General features: G+C 48.8%; 1 protein-coding gene across 1 annotated transcript in view; it reads right to left on the minus strand.

The window, feature by feature from the left end:
* Window positions 1-18365, minus strand: part of TOX2 (TOX high mobility group box family member 2) — a 133016-nt gene that overhangs the window by 16311 nt on the left and 98340 nt on the right. The gene's annotated exons all lie outside the window — the stretch shown is intronic.

Below are 18365 nucleotides of genomic sequence, written 5' to 3' on the forward strand. Positions count from 1 at the left end.
ATGAAAGGAGTTTCAGAAGGATACATGTAGTATAATGCCTTTATGTAGATGTTTAAAACATAAAACATTACTATGAAGTGTTTAAGGATGTATAAGAATGTAGTGAAAGCATTTAAAAAAATCCCAGGAAAAGAAAGACAGATACAAAGGATGCTTAGTTTGTATCTGTAATATTTTATTTTTGAAAAAATAGATCCAAACAGATAATAATTACTAATTATAAACAGAGGCTCCTCAAAGCATCAGTAGAGCCTGACTGTGCTGGCTTCTGGGAAGTCCAGGAAGGCGGCTGGCATGTGCCCACTTAGCTGGCTATGTAATGGATCCTGAAATAAGGTGTGATCGCTCTCCTGAGCTCCAGCTTGGGCCCCAAAGCCTCCATTCCCTTGCCTAGCTGCATCTTCACCCGATGCCCACCAAGCACATCAAGCTTCACATGTTGAAAACAGAACTCCATTCTCTTTCCACTTGTTTCACCGAAACACTAAATGGGCCTACCAGCCTTGCGGTTGCCCCAGGCCCACACCGGGGCGCCAACCTTGATCCGTGCTCCTTGCACCCCCTGTCCTGGCCCAGACACACCTCTGATGGCTCTCTCTTTACGGCGAACTCTAAGTCCCTGCTCTGTTTCCTAGTCTGTTCCCCCCACCTCCTGACAGCCTGTTTCCCATACACTCACAGGAGGGATCTCTAAAATATATGAACAGGACCACACTACTCCCTTCCTTAAAATTTTTCCTCAGCATCCTGATCCTCTTAGAAAAAAATCCACTCCACTTTCCACGGTTTTCAAGGCTGTGCGTTAGGGACCCCCGTGTGATGCTCCAGCCCCTTCTGGCACACTGTCCCCACAACCTACTGCATCTCTAGCTTGCCTTGGCGTCCTTTGCTCAGATCTTCAAACACAGGAGGCCAGCCCAGCCTCAGGTTTCCGTGCCCGAGCGCTCCTCCCCTTGCTCTGTGTGTGTGGCTCCTCTTCTAGGTCTTAACTTGAATCTCACCTCCTCAGAGAAGCCTTCCCTGACCACTTGGTCTAAAACCCTAACCCACAACCGTTATTTTGCATTATCATAATTACCTGTTTCCTTCATGATGGTTATTTCAAGCTATTATTATTTTGTTCCTTGATTTGTTTATTGTCTCCTGTGAGCATCCTCTGCCCAGGGCAGAACGGAAATGCCGAGCCCGTGAGGGCCCAGAAATACCCCTCGACCGTGAGGGGCAGGAGGATGTGGAAGAGCCTGGGCTCCCTCTCCCCTTGGCGGGGCAACTTTGAGTTGTGTGCCAGGGTCTCCTCAGGGAGAACGTAGTGGGGCTGCATTCCAGTGGCCACAGGGCCACCACTCACCAGCCCGCCCCTCCCAGTATCAGTTCCCTTCTTCCTTTGCAGGGCCTCCTGGGGTCACCCCCAAACAAAATACCCGCACACGAACCTTTGTGTCAGAGTCTGATTTTAGGGGGATCCCAAATTAAGACACCAGCCCCCTCTCAGGTGCTATGATGGCCATCAGAGCCACCTCTCTGGAGGAAAAAGGGCCTCTTCCCTGCTCAGAATCTTTCAGAAGCTCCTCCAGGGCCTGCTAGCACTGTCCTAGTCTGTGAAACAAGGGGCTGCACCACCTCTGTCTTCCTGGCCTCTCCAGATCCTCCCCAGACCTCCCCAGGGGGCCTATGGGCTTCCCTCTAAGTGGAGGTCTTCCCCTTGTGGCTTACTGGTCCTTCCCTCCATGTCATCATCCTGAGGCTGACCTGAAACATCACCCCCTCAGCGAAGCCTTCCTTGACTTCCCTCCCCACCCCCCTCCTCTGGCCACCCCCGCCCCCCTGCTTTCCCAGGGCTCAGCATGATGGGCCATGAGCATCTGCTCTTGGGCAGAGACACAGAATGTGCCTCCCCAGCCCTGGGCAGGCAGCCCAGCACGCAGCTGGCACTTAGGAGGTATCTGGCTACCAAAGGAACCAAGCCTCCTGCCTCTCTCCTGGAAACATATGGGCACATCAGAAGCCACATCTGTAGCCTCTCTAGGAAGGAGGAGCGGAGGAAACAGTAAGGAGGCATCGCGAACGTAATTAGATTCGCCTGGCTTAATAGATTCTCGGAGAGGCAGGAACACAGAGGTGTTTTTCACAAATTCCCCATTTGCAGTCTCTTGGAGCAAGGAGCCCCAGGTGCCGGGGTGCCCCCACCCAGGGGAGGGGAGAGGATAAGAAATCACACCTATTCCTTCCCTCCTTCTGCTGATTCTGCAGAGCTAACACCCCGCCTGTTTCAACCAGGCAGGGACGCGGTGTCATTAAACACAGCCTCACAACTCTGCCTGGGGAATTGGGACTTTTTTTCTGGAGGCAGCAGTGGCTCAGCTCAATTGTGTTCTCTCACTGAAGCCTCTGCCTCAGCTCTAGCGGGGGCCAGAAACTTCTCCTTAATTTCTAGTTGGACCCCAAAGGAAAATTAACAAGCCACTGGCCAGCATTTTACACTTCTTGCCACAGCCCCAGAGCGGCTCTTTCCAACAGATACTAATTTCCCTGTTCTATAGAGAACAGTAACAGTTGTGATAATGATAACAATACTTCCTATTTTCCTAAGTACTCACTATATGCCAGGCTCTCCGCCAGGGGCTGCATGAACAACATAAACACTCCTATCACCCCCTCTTTTAAAATAAAGACGCTGAAACTCAGGTCAAGTGACTCTCCCAAGGTCACACAGCTAGGAAGTGGGAAAGTCAGAATTTGGTTTGTCTTCTGAGACTGAGATCTTTTCACAGGACCCACACAGATCTGAATGGCTCTAATATGGGTGCAGGGTAATGAACCTGTTCTCACTGAGCAGCTGCGAGGATCCAATGAAAAGATAACTTCGTACAGAGCCTGGCACATGGTAGGTGTTCCTTTCCTTCATTCCCTTATGAGCTTGAAGGTATCAGCTTGAGGCATTAACCAGATCTCAATGGGGCTAAGAAGTGGTCAGAAAAATGGAAGTTTCTGGAATATGAGAGAGCCAGGAAGGAGGTTCCAATGAAAATAAAAATAACAGCACAAGGCCTGGCACAGGGGTAGTGCTTCCCAAATATCCGTTGATATTTGTTAGGTCAGAAGTTGGCAAACTTCTATAAAAGGCTAGATATGAAATATGTAGGCTTTTGGGGCCAGATGGCCTCAGTTGCAACTATTCAGTTCTGCCCCATTGCTGTACACAAGCAGCCCTGGACAATATGTAAATGTGCGGGCATGGCTATGTTCCAATAAAACTTTATTTACACAAACAAGTGAAGGGCCAGAATTGGCCTATGGCCATAGATTGCCAATCTCTGTTTAGTTGAGTGTTAAGTAAACAAAAATAGTGGTAGAAGCATCCCCTTCAGGTGGCAGTAAACATCTGGCAGGCACTGGGCTTCTCACCATATTTAACTCTCACCCAGTCATGGGAGGAGGGTATGTTTATCATTAGCATCCTGCAGACATGAATGCTGAAGCTCAGAAAGGGAAATAATGTGCCCAAGAATTCAGTGTAACTGGTAGAGCTGGGATTCAACTCAAGGTCTGTCTAGATGCCATGCTCGTGTCCTCTGGGACTATACCACCAGCCCATCCTCCTGTCCAGCCTCTGCCCAGAAAACAAGGACTCGGTGCTGTCCCTCAGCTGAACCCTGCCCTGGTCACCATCTGGGCCCTTGCTCTGACTGCACTACAGCCTCTCTTTAAAATCAGAAAGACCCAGACTGGCCACAGAGACCTGGTATCAGCCCTGATCCTGACGCTGACCTTCCATCGCTGCCTTGAGCCTCTTTCTTAGGTTCTCGACCAGGCCTCTGCCTTGAGCTGCCCTTATCAGAAGCACCTCTGTGTCATTTTACTTCTCTAGTCAGAAGGGGCCCAAGCCCGCTCCTGTCACTCATTCATTCAATAAACATTCCCTGAAGGCTGTTGTGTCTGGGACCCTGGGATAGATGCAAAAGACAGAGCAGACTAAAAGAGCACCTTATCCGGAGTGCACAGTCTGATGGGTGAGACAGAGATACACCCACACAGTTTTAGCCAGAGCAGCAGAGGGGATCGGGGTGGGGTCAGAGAAGGGGCCCCTCCAATGCCTGGAGAACCAGAAGGCAGAAAGCATCTCTACCAGGGAAGACTCTGAGCTGACTCTGGAAGGGGAGGTTTGCAGATGAATAGACTGTGGAGGGCATTCCCAGGAGTAGGAACAGCCTATGCAAGGCCACAGAGTTATGGAGTGATGTGATGGTTGATTTAACTGTCACTTTGGGCCACAAGGTGTCCAGACATTTGGTCCGACATTATTCTAGATGTGCCTCTGAGAATGTTTCTGGATGAGATTAACATCTGACTCCTGACTCTAGGAAACGAACAAGGGCTGCAGAAGGAGAGGTGGGCTGGGGGTTAGGGTAACTGGGTGACGGGCACTGACGAGGGCACTTGATGGGATGAGCACTGGGTGTTATGCTATATGTTGGAAAATTGAACTTCAATAAAAACAAATTTTTTAAAAACCATCTGAATCAGTAGCCTGAGTCAAGCAGATTGCCCTCCCTAAGGTGGCTGGGCCTCATCCAATCAACTGAAAACCTGAACAGAACAAAAAGGCTGAGTGAGAGGGAACCTCAGCAGCCTGAGTGCTAGGACATTCTCTTTCTCCAGAGACCCCTAGCACACGGGGTGCGATGGGCTCTGCAAGCTGCCCACACGCTGGCAAAGCTGGAGAGTTGTGAGGAGTGGGAACTGAGGATAAAGGAGCATCAGAGGCTAAGCACTGGGGGACCGAGGTGCATGGGCTGTGCCTGCAGGTGCTACGGGGATGGCCACAGGCTTCAAGCAGAGGAGGTCGGAACCTAGGCCTAGGTGCTGCCAGCTGCCACGGAGTCCCGCGATCTGTGGAAGAACTGCCAGCCTGGGACAGGGGTCTGGGGGGAATGCTAACAAGAGTTTCAGGAGTCTGAGAAGCAGCAGTCTGTCTTCTCTCTCAGACAACCTGAGTGGTTGTCTCCTATTACTGCTCTAACAAACTACCTCAAACTTGGTGGCTTCAAATAACATACACTCGGGGTGCCTGGCTGGCTCAGCCCGTGGAGTGTGTGACTCTTGATCTCAGAGTTGTGGGTTCGAGCTCCACAGTGGGTGTAGTGATTATTTAAAAATAAAATATGGGCAGCCCGGGTGGCTCAGCAGTTTAGCACCTGCCTTCAGCCCGGGGCGTGATCCTGGAGTGTTGGGATCGAGTCCCACGTCGGGCTCCCTGCATGGAGCCTGCTTCTCCTTCTGCCTGTGTCTCTCTGTCTCTGTCTCTCTCTCTCTGTGTCTATCATGAATAAATAAATAAAATCTTAGGGATCCCTGGGTGGCGCAGCGGTTTGGCGCCTGCCTTTGGCCCAGGGCGCGATCCTGGAGACCCGGGATCGAGTCCCACATCGGGCTCCCGGTGCATGGAGCCTGCTTCTCCCTCTGCCTGTGTCTCTGCCTCTCTCTCTCTCTGTGTGTGACTATCATAAATAAATAAAAAATTTAAAAAAAAAATAAATAAAATCTTAAAAAAAATAAAAATAAAATCTAAAAAAAAAAAAAAAAAGAACACAAACTCATCCCCCTATGGTTCTGGAGTCCTAAAGTCCAGAATTGCCCATCAGGCCATAGTCAAAGTGTTGGCAAGGCTAGTTCCCCCTGGAGACTTCAGGGGAGAATCTGTCTCTTTGCTTTTTTGGTTTTTTTCCCCCTAGGATGGATGCTGTCCTTATTCCTTGGCTTTAGGTCACGCCTCATGTGGCCTTTCCTTCCTCTGCTTCCATGGTCAACCACCTTTCCAGGTGTTGGACCCTCCTGTCCTGCTCTCCCCCTTATAAGGATTCATGATTTACATCATTGGGCCCACCCAAATAATCTAGGATAATCTCCCCATCTCACGATTTTTAACTTAATCACATCTGCAAAATCTCTTTTGCTACATAAGGTAACGTATTCATAGGCTCTGGAGAATAGAATGTGGCCAGCTCAGGGCAGGGCATTATTTTGTCTACCACACTCTGGAATCAATGATGTGGGAAGTCACAATTGAAGCTCCTCCCTGGCCAACCAAATCAGCTCTCTGAGGTTTCCTTGGGCTTTAAGAGTCAATTACTTGAAAATTATTTCCTTTTAGGAAAAAAAAAAAAAATTCCAGCACAAAAGAGAGGAAAAGAAAGCCAATGGGAAACCTTCCCCCGTGCCTGCCTCTCCCCCGAAGCCTTGTCAGTAAGTATTTCTAATAAACTTTCATGCTTGGTGGGAGATCCCTCGCATGCTGACAAATTTCTCCTGAAATTTGAGATGTCTTGTTCAGAGTAATAGCTATAGTGCACAGGTGCCCAGCTGCTATTGTAAAATCAGTAAGCATTTAATTGAAACAAACGACTATAATAATAGTACATTATCCCTGCAGGCCGAGCGCCATCACAGTTTTAATTATTGAGTTAAGAGTCAGACTAATTTATCCTTTTAAAGCAACAGCCCCATTCATGGTTACACTGATCATCCTGTTATGAATATGAAAGCACCAGCAGGGAAGGATGTGAGTGGAAAGCAATTTGTCCCCTTCAGGGCTGGTTTTGTCTTTGTAGAAAGGTTTGCAAACAGGATTGCTGAGCCACTGGGTCTGGGCCCACCCTCCTGGGGGTGTGAGATTTCTGCTGGGGTTGGGGGGGTGGGCGCCGTGGTCCTTGCGCTTCCCATCTCTGAGATGCATGCCCTCACACCCCACTCAGAGCCTGCGCTAGTTCTCCACCTCACTCCAGGAAAACCCCACGTCCTTTCTAAGCCACAAGCTCCTACACCAACCCCACCAGCAGCACCAGCAGCACCTGGTACCTCTCTGGCCTCCTCCCCACCCCACCACATTCACTCCACTCCAGCATGCTCAGGGTCCTTCTCAAGCTCCTTGTGATTCTGCACCCCGGGGGACATTTGGCACTATTTGGAGACATCTTCAGACTGGGAGATGCTATTGCCCTCTACTGGGTACAAGGCCAGGGGTGCTGCTAAACATCCTACTATGTGCAGGACAGCCTCCCAGCATGAAGAATGACCCAGCCCAAAATGTCAGTAGTGCCGAAGGTGGGAAATGCTGTAAATTAGCTGTTGCTTTTGCAGGGGATGGTCTTCCCCAGCAGGGGGATACCTACCCTATGTACTCCCTCACCTCCTGCCCATCTTGTTCAGATCTCCCTTCTCCTAGGAAGCCTTCCCTGACCATCCTCCCTAAACTGCCCTCTGCCTCCTGCCCCTCCTCCATCTTCCCAACCCCCTTCACGCTGCTCTTTTCTTCCTTTCAATGCACTGATCACCTGTGAATACATGATGTGATTTATTCATTACTTTACCATTTCTTATCTTATTCCCCCTGCCAGGGTGTAAGTTCCACATGGGCTCACATCTTTGTTGTCATCACCCAGGTACTGCCAACACCAGAAGAGCGCCTGACAGAGCAGGGGTTCAGTGAAAGTTTGTTGAATGGATTACCTGCTCAGACTCCTTCCTCCTGCCCCAGTCTCAAATCCACTTGCCCTCTAGGTCCGGCAATACCAGCTCCTCGTGATCTCCCAGGGCCACCCCTTCTTGCTCAGGTTCGGAGCTAGTGACCGTGAATTGTATGCGTCAACTTGGTTGGGCTAAAGGGTGCCCAGAAGCGGTAAAATGTTATTTTTGGGTGCATCTGGAAGGGTGCTTCCAGAAGAGATTAGCATTTGACTCAGCTGATGAGTAAAGAAGATTCCCCTCACCAACGCAGGTGGGCATCAGCCAATCCATTGAGGACCCTCACATAGAACAAAAGAGAACAAAATGGCAGAGGAAGGGCAAATTCTCTCTCTTCTTGGGTTGGGCCATCCATCTTGTCCTGGCCTTGGACACTGGAGTCCCAGGCTCTCAGGCCTTTTGGACTTGGACTAAATCATCCTACCAGCTTTCCTGGCTCTTCAGCTTGTAGATGGCACATTACGGGCTTCTCAGCCTCCATTACCACAGGAGTCAGTTCCTATAATAAATTTCCCCTTATATGTATGTTTACATATGCTCTTCTGTTTCTCTGCAGATCCCTCACTACCACAGAGCCCATTTCTTTTTCCTGAACAATGGAAAGCCTCTTAATGGGCTACTTAGGCATCTTTCCAGCAAATGTTTTGGGGTGACTCCCCTGTGGCATGTGGCTCATTCTTGGTTCCTCAAGGGCAGAAGTGGGAGCCTAGTGATCTGTCACAGCCCAGGGCCCTGATGGTGACTGCCCACAAAGAAGGCAGGCACAGCCCCTGCCACTCAAGAACGGCCACCAAGTCCAGCGAGACAGACAGATGAGTGAACCATCTGTATGACCATGTCATACAGTGCGACACGTGTGATCAATGCACCCACCATTAATACACCATGGATGCACTCACCCACATAACAAATGCAGTGTGTTCCCTGTGGCTTGTGTGCCTGGGACACAAGCACTCTCATCCCTGTCAACAGGAGAAGGCTGTGCCATGCAGAAGTCCTATTCAGGCCTCCAAGACTCTTCCACACATTAATATTTTGTGCCACCAAGGAAACACCTCTGACACAGGGGACACCAATCCAGCTGAGCCCAGCAGGCAGTGGACGGGCCAGCACTCTCCCCATGTCTGTGTGCTCCCCTACCTCCCTACCCGTTCCCTCCTTTCATCCTGGCTGGCTACAAGTTCTGGTGTGAAAGCACTTTCTACATGTTTCTCTCCAGTCTGTGTGCATTTTGTCTTTTCCCCATAACCCAGCAGCAAAAAAGCATCCTTCCCTACTTTCCATGAAGCTACCTTTCCAGTTCTTACTGAGAGTTTATTTAGAGAATTTAACACAAATTTTCTAATTGTGCAGGTAGAAGCATTAGGACTATTAAGGTTTTCTGTTAATGCTGTGGTTACAAAGTTGCATAGACCTTGGGAGGTTTGCCCCAGTCGTATTTTTCCCATAAGCTCTCATTTTTAGGATTTTGCAGGTTTTGTAGAACTGCGTCTCCCATTACATAACAGAAACATCTGCTGTCTGCTATGTGCCGGGCACTGCAGAACAGATTTCATGATGAGTCATATGAGTGTGGTCCCTGCCCCACAGAGCTGATGGTCTTGTGGGGAAGACAGGCATCAACCAATTCCACACTCGAGTCAACACGCAGTCACAATGGTGGTGAGCGCTGGAAAGAAAGCCATGGGTCACTGTGAGCTTGTCAGAGGCAGCCTGGTGCTCTGGAATGGCCTCAGTGAGAAGGTCGGGGAGGGTGGGCGGGGAGGAGAGCGGAAAGGATGAGCTTAGAGAGCCAGGAAGGGGCCAGGTATGTTCAGACTTCATCCTGAGGATCACCAGGAACCCAGAAAGATTTTAGGCAGATCAGTGATTTCAATTTTAGAAAAGCCAGCTTGGCAGCTATGTGGCAGGTGGCAGGTACCAGGTGAGAAGTGACATAGTCACTGATAAAGATTTCGATCATGGAAAGTAAGAGATGGCCAGGAGAGATGCCAAAGGAAGGGAGAGAGGCAGGATTTGGGACTGGTCATGTCAGGTGGTCCAGAACGGCACCAGACCACTAACGATATTCATATGCTGTTCACGCGGGGGAAGAGATATGCGTGGCTGGGTGGGGAGGGGTCGGGGTGGGCACGCTGAAGGTGGGCAGAGCACCCATGTGGGGTCTCCAGGTGGGGATGGTCAACTACATAGTCTGCTCTTTAGAAGTAGGGACTGAACAATGGCAACTGTCCTGGGGTCCCCAGAGGTACCCAGCCACCTTGCGGGAGAATCAGGCTGAGAGGGAGGGAGGAGTGAAGGTGTGGGAGGTGGCTGTGCAAAGGGGTGGTCTGAGAAGTGGAGGACGCCAGGGGCAGCACAGTCACATCAAGGAAGCAGAGAAGGAGGGCATTTCAGGAGGAAGGGAGTGGCCCCTCAATGTCAAGTGTGATAGAGGCAGCATATGCCCCATGGATGTGGCAATGTGGAGCCCACCGGGGAACCCTAAGTGGAACAGCTCTGTAGTTGGGGAAAGGCAGAGGCCAGAGTGAATGAAAGGAAGGAAATACAGACAACTAGGGCTGATGACCCCCTACCCCCTGCCAGTAGCCCCACTGGGACCATTAGAGAGAAACCGGACAGTAGGCAAGTGTCCGAGGATGACCTGTGTAGATGCTAATAGGAAAGGCACAGTTGTGGAGGGCCGGTGTTCCTGTTCCAGAACTGGGGCTTGAGGACTGTAGGACAAAAGCAATGAAAACCACCTGGAAACTGCTGTGATTAAAAAGAACTGAAGGCTTGAGGTCCAGAGTCAGCATTATGGTCACCTGGAGTGTCGGGGGGGGGGTGCTGCTAGGACTTGGGGTGCACCAGGGCCCAGGGAGTGATGACGCTGGGGGAACTCAGAGGGTAGATCACAGAGGGTGAGAGCTTGGCCTTGCAGGCTCTGGGGAGCCCTGATGGCCCACCAGGTTTCCTGTGATCAGGGCAGAGGGAGCGCACTGAGGAGGTGGAGTCAGTGCCCTTGGTCACAGGGGGCTAAGAACCAAAAAAACCTGTCCAGGCTATGAATCCTCTGTCTTCTTAAACTCCATCTTCAGTTCCAGTTCTGAAGGGGGCCTGATGTCCCTGCAGCAGCACTAGCGCCAAGCCAAATTTTGCAAAGATGCACCTGCTCATTTGGCAGCCAGCCTTTGCTTCCCCATCTGAGCAGCGGGAAGGGTGTATTTTACTCTTTTCGTGTTGTTTGTCTACCACACTGGAACGTAAGCTCCATGGATCGTGACTGTCATCTATCTGGCTCAGGGCTTGAGAGAGCGCCTGGTACACAGTAGGGCTCAATAAAAGTTTACAAAATGAATAAAAAGTGCAGGAGTGAGTCCCATGAAACAAAACTGAGAAATGCCACATGTCTTGCTCAAGGTCCCTACAGCTTTAGGCACTGGAGCCAGGGTTTGGGACCAGAAAAGGGATTCCTTCCTTCCAGCAATAGCTCTCCATGGACACATGCCCTTTCCCATTGCCCCAGCCCTCAGTGCCACGCCAGGCCACTACCAGGACTCTGCTAGACCCCTGTCCTCAGCACCACCCTCTGGGCAGCTCCCTTCATGCCTGCAACCCTGTTTGCCTCCCTAGCCCCCACTCACTCCTCAGGATTCAGCTCAAATGTATGCCTTCAGGAGCTTTTCACGGGCTCTCCTTCGTAAACCAGAGTCCCCCAGTAACTGCCTTTCATGGCACCATTATTTTTTTTAATTGGCCTGTGGCCTTGGGGTTACACATTCACTGCTGGTGTGTGTGATTCTGGCCGTGTGCTCCAGCCATGAACATGGGGACCACGGTTGCTTTGCTCGGGGATACTTCCCCAATGTCTAGCCCCAGGCGTGGCACACAGCAAGCACTCAGGGAACGTGAGGGGAATGAGCCAGATAGGCCTGCATGCTCTGGGCCCCAGATGGCAGCCTTCCCAACCTCCAGGCCAGACCAGTGGATACCAAGCCCCTGATTGGGAGGTACCTCCAACTCTTCCTTCTCCCAGCACTGGAGATGCGCCCACCTGGGCTCCTGCTTCCTTCAAGTCTCATCTGCTCCCCACTGGCTGTCCCGCCTCTTTGCCTTTGCTTATGCTGTTCCTTACTATTCCTCCAAGTCTAGAGACTGGCTGAAGTCAGATGGTCCTGGTGTGCTCAGGGTGAGAAGACCTTACCCTGAATGACCTGAATGACCTTGACCAGCAACTTCACCTTCTGGGCTTCCTCAATGGAGGGGCTCTACACAGGGCAGAGTGAAATCAGATTTGCATTTTGGGAAGCCACATGCCAGCTGCCCCAGTAGAAGTGAACCAGCTCATGAATGAACCAGCAGGGAAGAGACAGAGGCAGGGAGACTGGCTCACAGGCTTCTGAGCCAGCCCAGGCCATGACAGGGGAGGCCTCAGCTGGGCTGGGGCAGCGGGCAGGGGCAGTGAAGGTGAAATGGAAGCCACCCAGGAGGTAGGCTCGGCATGGCTCAGAGATTCCAGGTGGCTAGGACCCACAGGAGAGGGAACCACAAGGAGAGTGAAGGGTTACTCACCCCTCCTCAACATCCAACATTCTACATTCTGAATTAGCACATGTGCTAATTAAAACCATCTTTCCAAAGAATTTATTATAGGATATTCCAAGCTAATTATAAATTCTCTGTAGCTGATCCTGAGCAGTGTGCTAATGCAGTGTTGAAATCTCTTTGGCCACCCTCATTTAAATTATTCATCAGGCCCTGCAACAGTTGTGAACTGTAATTTAAACAGTCAGCTCATGAATATTCAATTAACACAACAAACACTGGCGTGTTTTACTGCCTTGACGCTCAATATTTTGTATCCTCATCCGTGTTTACATGTTTTTATGAACTCTCGAGAAAAGCGTTGCTTGTTGAAGTCCCTGCTTAAGCCAAGATTGAAATGTCTGGGAGGGGCTGGAGGCTGCCGGCAAAGCTTCTGATACCCTTTCTCAGAAGAGTTGCAGGTCAAGCTGGAAGGGCCCAGGGAGGGGAGGCCCAGAGAGGGTAAGGACTGGTCCTCCAGTAACACAGTGCATTCAAGGCACAGACAGGACTCAAGAGTTCTGGGGAGGTTCCCACTGCCTAACTTGCCATAAAGTAATAGGTGAAGGGGGAGTGGGGACATCTGGCTTGGAGATAATGTTAGGAACATAGAGGAAGCCAGACATTCCTTCTGCCCAGCTTCTTCAAGACAATGGCCAAGTGTTGCCAAACTGGTTCAAGTCCACAGGCTGTTCCACCATCTAGGCTGGCTCCATCCTTAAAACTCAGAGTCCCTGCCCCTCCATGGCCAAATCCGAGGACTATGTGTCCCCTCTACCTGGGGTGAGTTTCAGGGCCCCTATAGCCTGTGAGTAGTTTTGAAGCCTCCATAATGGCCTCTCATCTATTCTCACTTCCTTCCTCTGAGGTGGGCACCATGATGACTCCCATTTTTACAGATAAGACGGAGGCTCAGAGGACGAAGAAGTAGGCCTAGGGTAGCGTTCTCTTTTTCTCCTTGAGACCAATCCCTCAAAAAAACCACTTCCACAATGCTAAACCCATCTCAAGAGGGTTTTATGCTTTAGAAGAGTCAGAAACAGCCTAAATGCCAACAGAACATTGCTTACTTTATGTTCACAGTGAAACATCCACACAATGGAATGTTAGGCAGCCACTAAAAATAAGGGTGCAACTGCGACCTATAATAATGGACATGGAAATATGTCCCTTAGCTATTGTTAGAAAATCGTCAGGCCACAGAACAGCTCCAACAGAACAAACTATAAAGTACAGGGAAAGGCCCCATATCATGTCTTATTTATGTACATTTTATATGTATGATGTGCAAAGATATGATTGAAAAGATACCTAACCATCAAATGGTTAGGTTAATAATAGTTATTTGTGGATGGTGCAGTTTAGTGATCTTTTATCTCTTCTTTGTATCTATGTTTGTTTACTTATTTATTATAATGAACCATGTACCATTTTTATAAAAACCAAGAAAGCTACGTTTCTGGAAGAAGTAGAAGATGTAAGAATACCTCATTTCAAAATTTATAGGATATGGCAAAAGCCATACTCAGAAAAAATATATAGCCATAAACTTCTTAGTCATTAAAAGATAATCAATAAAATTAAATTGACTAAAGAATCTACAATGAAAAACTGAAACATCTACAGAAAGAGAGGAAGGAATTAATAGATATAAAAGGGGAAATGAATAAATTAAGAAAACAGAAAAGTAATAGAATTGAAACATAACTCTGATGGTTGGTTCTCTGACTAAAATGAATGAAACAAAGTTGAGATACCAATAACATGAATGAGTCTCCCATAAAGGTGAGCATGAATAAAAGAGAAAAACCACAATATACAACTTTAAGAATATGAATGGGATGCAATTACAGGTACAAAGGCTATAAAAATTATAATACTACATGTAATTCAGTGGTAATAACTGTACAGATCTCCATGTAATGAACTACTCATTTTATGAAAATGGTAGAACCTCTATAATGGTTATATGGCTTATAGGATAATCTGTATTTCAATTCAGAAATATGAGAAAGCTATCTTATATAAAGAAAACTACAGATCAGTCACTATAAAAATGTAAAAGATGGGGGTGCCTGGGTGGCTCAGTCAGTTAAGTGTCTGCCTCTTGATCTCGGTTCAGGTCATGATCTCATAGTCGTGAGTTTGAGCCCTGCATTGGGCTCCACACTGGGCACGGAGCCTACTTAAAAAAAAAGTAAAACAAAACCTTAAGTAAAATAATAGTGCCTTAGATCCAAACTCATATATAAAAAATACATATATATGTGTATGTTTAAATATATACATGCATATCATAACCAAGTAGAATATATTAATACTGAGGAATCTTTTAATAAAATTCATCACCCTAACATACTAAGGAGGGAGAACTATATGATCATCTCGATATATACTTAGTAGGCATTTGATAAATGGAAGAGGTCTTGAACAACCAGCTGAAATAAGGAAAGGTCCAAGTACAATTTACGGATGGGTCAGTTCCCCTATGTGGGTGCCAGCCAAAAAGTGGCTAGTGACTCCATTGTAGCAACACAGATTGGTGGGGGTAAGGGGGCTTGAAAGAGAACAGAGCAGAGGCACATGGGTAGCTCAGCAGGTTGGGAATCTGATTCTTGACTTTGGCTCAGATCATGTTCTCAGAGTTGTGAGACTCAGCCCTGCATCAGGCCCTGTACTGGTTGTGGAGCCTGCTTGGGATTCTCTCTCCCTCTCCCCTTGCCCCTCCCCACACCATGCACACATTCTCTCTCTCTCTCTCTCTCTCTCTCTCTCTCTCTCTCTCTCTCGTTCTCTTAAAAAAAAAAAAAAGGAAAAAAGGGATCAGAATGATGTTCTTTGGAGGGGGCAGTGGAGGGCGCTGTAAGCCCTGCATCTGATCACCCACTTTGTGAGGAAGAAGGTGAGACTATAGTCAATTCTTATCCTCCATAGTGGTTAGGTTCTGATTAGTGAATGTGAAATCACTGCTCCTAGGGGAAATACCGGGTTAGGTTCCTGAGAGCCTCCGGTCACAATATTTCCACCTATCAGTCAATACATAATCTGGCTTTATGTGTATTTTTGTTTAAAAATGCCTTATTTGATATACAGTTGACTCATGAACATTGAATTCAAAGCGCTGTAACTCACACCTGAACACATCTATTTTCTCTGTGAGGCATTTCTTGAGTTTACAGGCACTAGGCATGTCAGCACTATGCTTGGGGATGACTTTACACAGTGAAATAAGACACAGAATGCAAAAAAAAAAAAAAAAAGGAAAAGTGAAAGAAAAAAAAGTGGCACTTCACAAACTGAAAACAGGTCCTTGTTTACAGAATGAGAGCTGAAATAAGAAGGCAGAGCATTGCCTTGTTTGACCCCAGCTGGGAATGTGCATGTGCAGTGATGTGAAATTTTTTGCTGTTTTGTGTGTGTCCGCAGATGACCGTGAACACACCACATAAGTATTGATTTCAGGGTTATAAATAAATTTTAGCTAGTAGAAGAAGTGGCAAATAGAGAAATCCTCCAATAATGAGGATGGATCATATACAGATTCACAGTGGCGGCCAAGGGCCTGGCTATCGGTCAAGGACATAGAAGGAAGAGATATGTGAGCTTGCAGGCAAGCTGATCCGGGGGAGAGGTATATGGATGGATTATGAGAGTGAGCATAAAGTGGGATTTCTGAATCCTGCTTCTTGAGCCAGAAGGCATTCATCATAGGAGAGGCACTAAACAATCAAGTGGACAAAACGACTTAGCCTGTGGCCATTAGTCAGCCATTATGATCAGCTACCTCCATATGGCACTGAGCACATGGACAGAGTAGCCAACATGACAAAGATGGAGGCCCAGTGATATGAACTCCCCCTCGCCAAGGTCAATTTAGCTGCTACTGTCTCTGGATGTCCACCCTGTCAACAACAGAGATCAATACTGAGACCCAGCATGGGAAGACCAACTAGCCCCCAGATAGTAAGTTTACTACACTGGGCCCCTTCCATCATGGCTAAGCCAGCAGTTCATCCCCTCAAGGATAGACAGAGGCATGGTTTGCCTCTCCTATCTGCAGAATTTCAGCCAGCACTGCTTTCTGGGGGCAGCAAGGAAGCCTGGTCCACAGGCATGGAATCCTGCACAGCATAGTATGCAACCGGGGAGCCCACTTCACAGAGACAGGTATGGGAATGACCCTCATCGGGAGGGTCTACTGGCCATATCACGCGTCACACCAGCCAGAAGCCAGCTCCTCACAGAATGCTGGAAGGCCTTCTAAAGGTGCAAAGCTCTCGCTTGGAAATACTGAAAGGATGTGGTATGGTCCTTGTGATGGGGTATGTGCATCAAATTGGAGACCTCCGTGTGGTTCTGTGAAGAACACAGGGGCCCAGGAACCAAGGGGTGGAAGCAGAAGCAGCCCTGCACATTATCACTCCCAGAGCACCACTGGGGGATCTTGTGCTTCCTGACTCCGCGATTCTGGGCTTTGCTGGGTTGGAGGATCTGGCCCCCCACAGAGGCATGTTCTTGCCAGAGGACTCAATAGGTATGGCTGCTGCCAGGAGCCTTAGGGCTTATTTTTAAAAAAATTTTATTTAGGGATCCCTGGGTGGCTCAGTGGTTGAGCGTCTGCCTTCAGCCCAGGGTGTGATCCTGGAGTCCCGGGATCGAGTCCCACGTTGGGCTCCCAGCATGGAGCCTGCTTCTCCTTCTGCCTGTGTTTCTGCCCTCTGTCTCTCTCAGTGTTTCTTATGAATAAATATATAAAATCTTTAAAAATTTTTTTAAATTTAAATTCAATTAATTAACATATATTATTAGTTTCAGAGGTGGAGTCAGTGATTCATCAGTTTTATAGAACACCCAGTGCTCATTACATCATGTGCCCTCTTTCATGTCCATCACCCAGTTACCCCATCCTCCCATCCTTCTCCTCTCCAGCAGCCTTGGGGCTTCTTAGGTCTAAGGACCAGCAGGTGAGGAGAGGACTCACTGTCATGGCAGGGGAATCAACCCTGATCAGCAGGAGGAGGGAGGGTGGCTGTGACTCTGTGGGGGCAGACAGTGTAATACACCTGTAACCAGGTGACCATTTTCTGCCATTCCCTTCCCCCTGCCACTGTGAATGCACAGGTGCAGCAACCTTGAACAAATGTGAAGGACTCAGACCTTTTCAGGGCAGGTAAGATGTAGAAGCTAGCAGATCCATTGAGATGATAGCTGCTGGTGAGGGAAGCTCTCATTTGTGCCACTAGGGTTTCCTTCAGGAACAGGGGCCCAGGGAACCATGGAGAATGTGCCACCTTGTATGTGGCACAAGGGTCATGGAAATGCACTGGTCAGCCCTCCTGCTTGGGGAACCCCAGTGCTGAGAGCCCCAGCCACTGCTCCCCTACTTCTTGAACATGCTCTCACTGAGGCCACCCCCAGCCAGCAACTGAGCACACAGGGGATACTGAGGCAGCAACATCTGGTGAGATAAGCAGCTCTTCCAGTGGGTGACTTTGGTCTGAGGACCCCCCAAACTTTTCTAGGAGCTGTTCACTGTCCAAGATTCTTCATACCCAATCCCACTCTTTCCTCCCCTCCTTCTACAGGTGTCAGACCTGCATCACAGTAGAAATTTTTCCCACCTCCCACCTTCTCTTTCTCCCTCTCAACAAATCGCCTACCTGCCTAATCCTGTCCAGTGCTGCTTCTTGGTGGATTCAAACTAATGCAACCAGAATCCCTCTTTGGGAGAAAACTGTATGTAACTTGTGTTGAGAAATACACTATGCTCTGCTCAGGGTGGAGGGTGATCCCAATGACACTCAATTCAAACCAAAGGGACCCTAACCTAACGTCTAAGGAAGTCAGGTGATGTTAATGCAGGAGCCTTTGTTCAGCTGATCTCAGTGAGGCATCTGGATCTGCAGGCCTAGCGGGAGATGCAGAGGCTGAGGGGAACGCAGTGGCAGACAGAACGGAGGGGAGCCCAACACTGAACCTGCCTTGAGGGCAGGGATGGGAGAGAGAGGTCTCAGAGTATCAGCATGGCCAAAAAGGGACTCAGCAGCACAGACATGTGTAGCTATCTGTGGTCGGTGTCCCCTGATGGACCCCCAGGGAGCCCACTTTGTCCACCACTACTTGGGCAGGTGGATTATTTTTCTTGGGAGATCTAGAAAGGAGACAGAGTCCTCCACGTGGGTGGGCGGGGGAGAAAAACAGAGGCAGCTCATACACGAAATGCTTAGAGACTAATAGCATTGTTACGGCTACCACACTGAGCATTTTATAAGCATTAT

This window comes from Nyctereutes procyonoides, unplaced genomic scaffold (genome assembly GCF_905146905.1).
Source record: "Nyctereutes procyonoides isolate TBG_1078 unplaced genomic scaffold, NYPRO_anot_genome, whole genome shotgun sequence".
In the NCBI taxonomy this organism is placed as follows: Eukaryota; Metazoa; Chordata; class Mammalia; order Carnivora; family Canidae; genus Nyctereutes; species Nyctereutes procyonoides.